The sequence below is a fragment of the Vicia villosa genome, unplaced genomic scaffold (genome assembly GCF_029867415.1).
Source record: "Vicia villosa cultivar HV-30 ecotype Madison, WI unplaced genomic scaffold, Vvil1.0 ctg.000429F_1_1, whole genome shotgun sequence".
Lineage (NCBI taxonomy): Eukaryota > Viridiplantae > Streptophyta > Magnoliopsida > Fabales > Fabaceae > Vicia > Vicia villosa.
Window position 1 is genome coordinate 817,516 of NW_026705205.1, and position 3,904 is coordinate 821,419.

Below are 3,904 nucleotides of genomic sequence, written 5' to 3' on the forward strand. Positions count from 1 at the left end.
TAGGTTGCGTTGTAGAAGTGTCAACGGAGCTGCAAGTCGCGAAAGGTCCGCATGCTGACGCGAGATTGCGCGCTGATGATGAGTCCAGAGTCGTTGCAAGGATGCAGTGAGCGATGAATGTTGAAGCATAGATCTGACGCCGTTGTTGGTGCTGTCGCGACTGAGAAAATTTTGGTCGGACCTACGGGACCGGTGCGGAGGAAGCGATGCTCACGGTGGTGTTGCGCGATTTGGATGCGGTGACTTCGCGGTTTCACACCTATGCTTCTTCTCCTTCTTTATTCTTAATCTCCTCCTTGGATTTGATTTGCTGCAAAGATATAAACAAGTGTTATGGTGATCATTAACAGAATATATGAAGGAGTAAAAATGTTGTTCGATGCGGATTGATAGAAGTTGTGAGTTGTCGGAAGAGGTGTGTTGCCGCAGGCTGTTGCTGAGTTGTTGAAGCAGATAAATCTGTGAGAGATTGAAACAGGGACGAGTTTATAGGTGAATTTGATGATGGGTTCGCTGGTCGGGTCCAATGTTGCTGCGACAGGGATGATGCAAGTTGCTTCAGTTTGATGATTGTTGTGTGTTTGCTTAGCGGGTGACTGTCGGCCAACAAAATAAGGGTTCTCAAAAATTTGGTGGATGTCAGTGTACTATCTGTGAGAGTGAGAGACTAGGTTAGGAAAAGTGTCAATTGTTAGTTTATATAATAGAGAATTAGGTTAAATAAAAATAAATGGGCTTGGATCTAGAGTTAAATAAATATTAAAAATCTTCTTCTTTTTTTTTATTTTATTTTATATTTTATAATTTTACCTAAAGCACGCATAAAACAAAGATTAACGCTTAACTATAAAAAAAACTATTTTTGAATCTTTTTATTATTTTATGATTTTTTTATTTGTTTTGTGAATAAAATGTGAATAAAGTAAAAAAAACATCTTTTAATAAGCAATAAATAATAAAAATATGAAAATACCAATTTAAATATTAAAAACTTATATATATTTTTTTTTTTTTGTGATTTTAAAAGTGGAAATTAAGTTAGTAGCAAAAAATTGTCAGTAGTGGGATTCGAACTTGTGGGCAAATTTTGGGGTATGACAGCTGCCCCTGTTCAATTATCTTAAACTTGAAGATGTAGAGTGGTTTGTATGCCAGTCGGTATCTGAAGGTGGAAGATGATTGAACACTAGAATACCAAGAAATTTGCCCTAGCTGAGGTAGGAACTTTTGTCGGAGATGGGCTTTAAAGATGCCATCTGGTAGTTGTTGGAGTATGGATTGTTGTGGAATTTCTGCTTTTTCTGTATTCTTTTTTTTTGTTTGAATGTTGAGGAACCGTCAAAGGTATCGACTCAAATCTGTGTTGGGTTATTTAAGGAACCGTCAAAGGTATCGACTTAAATCTGAGGTGTGTTGTTAAGGAACCGTCAAAGGTGTCGACTTAACTCTTGATGTGGGTTGTTAAGGAACCGTTAAAGGTGTCGACTTAACTTTGAAGCATATCATTGAGGCACCGTCAAAGGTATCGACTCAGATATGCAGATAGATTGTATAAGGAACCGTCAAAGGTGTCGACTTATATCTGAAGTGTGTCGTTAAGGAACCGTCAAAGGTGTCGACTTAACTCTTGATATATTAAGGAACCGTCAAAGGTGTCGACTTAATACTTGAAAATAGATTGTTAAGGATCCGTCAAAGGTGTCGACTTAACTCTTGCAAATAGAGGTTAGTTTTCTTATGTCATGATGCATGCGTTTATGTAATGAATATCTCAAAATAAATGAGAAACTTCGTATGTTATGGATTTGTTATGCAGTGATGTATGTGATGTATGAATATGCTTGTGTCATGTGGTATGCGAATATGATTTATGTTGTCTTAGTCGAGAATATAGATCTCCAGGTCTCTGTGATTTTGATGTTTGATTTCGTCTTGAAAGATGCTCAGCTGGGGATTTATGATTTTTGCTTGGGGATGATCAGTAACTTGATGTACCCTGATTGGGGATTAGAGATATTAATACACTATGTTGGAGAAGGGCACAGTTGAAGAACCGATAGTGTTGAGGATGTAAACTCTGTTGGGGAGTCATATCTTTGTCGGGACGAGTATGTTTGAAGATATCTTCTTAATGATTACTCTGTGGGGATATGTTCTTGTGAACCCGGCTCTTTGGGGAGACATGGGTGGAAGTTGCCCCCAGTATTATAGTACTTGCCATTCCTGGAATTGTGTTGATTAGAACATGCCAATGGATATTGATCGAGGCGTTGAACATGCCTTGTATACTTTGCCCCCAGCTAATAGGAACTTGAAGAGATTCGTCTCGCGAGGACTTTATGAAATGTATACTATAGGTGACATGCCCCTAGTAATTGTACATTTAGGATGATGCCCCTGACTGTTTGGAATCTTGACTTGATTGTCCCAGATTGATCAGGCAAAGCGTGCCATACCCCTTGTATACGTAGGAGACATGGCTTCTTGGAGTAATATTGTCTGTTGGGATAACTTTCGATCATTAATTGTACCCTGTTGCAAGTTCTTTCTGATGCTAATATTTGAAATTATGTAGCAGAATTTGTTTAATAATGAAGTCATGAGATGCAATGCATACGTTTGCCTTAAAATTTTTTTTTTAAAAAACCCTTAAAACAAAAGATGTAAAAGCGTGATATTTGTAAAAACATGTTGTTTGTAACAATGTGATGTTTGTAAAAGACGAAGTGTCAAGTCAACATTTGTAGCAAACCTTAAGGAGTCAGGATACCTTTTTGGTGACAGTATGCTTTCGAACTAACCATGCTTCAATTAGGACTTTCAAGGGTTGTAACGTGGCTTGGTTCACGGTTTAAGAAACAAAGGATAAAGGCTCAAAATTTGATTATACCCACCCCTCTTCGTGATGATCTTCAGTCTTAAGCTCAGTTAATTCAACTTATGCATTCAGGTTCCAAGAGACTTTTGGATTTGCACCTTTGATAATGATGATGGTTCACAAGCGAAGAGAACTTTTGAGATGGCAGTCACTTCTTTCTTTTGGTATTCACAACATTGTGTTGTTCAAGAATTTATTGACTTCTTCTCTTTTTTTTTTTGTCTTTTTGATATCCCTAACTTTTGCCTGAACTGTCTATTTTGAGCTTACAGTCAGCGGGATGCCTTGATTTTTGCCTAAGTCATCTTTTTGATTTTTGACTTAGCAGGCTTTTCTTTGTATATATGTTTTTTCATTTTTTTTTCTTTTTGAAAGATATTGACTGCCTTACTTAATGATTGATGAATCATCATTGTCTTTTAATTGGCATCTCCAACACTTCTTTGATGTGTGCGGACGAACGCTTGTGATTGAAACCTTTGTTGAAAGGTGTACTGAATGATTCTCTTAAAATAGAATGCAGAACCAAATTAACTGAGAACTACCCTGCCCCAGGTTATGATCAAGGGTTTTAATTAGTGCAAAAAATAAACTTCTACTTCTTAGGCTCAAAAGGGGTTGACGAGGGATTAACATCCTTATATCTCCACTGTTTAGGAATTGAAACAATGCCTGTACATCGTCAACATAGTCCGTTCAAAAGCATATTGTATGAGGTTGCGGTATCTTTTTCGTCATCCTCCCTCAAAAGGTATACAGCTTTAGCAGGAGTTGAGTATCATAAAACATATGCAAAGTAAAGATGCAGTTTAGATGAGTGATAGCGAAATAATTTATTCAAGACAAACATATGCAATGCACTGATGATGATTATTAAAACAGATAATGTCTATCATAAGTCGAATGTTTAAACAAACAGAAGAGAAACTTGCAAATGAAAGTAGATCTAATGATCCAGAAGTTTGTCCGTCTAGACGTTAGTCAGTCTTGTCATGACTAGGCATAGGAGAAGTGATCACCACCGGA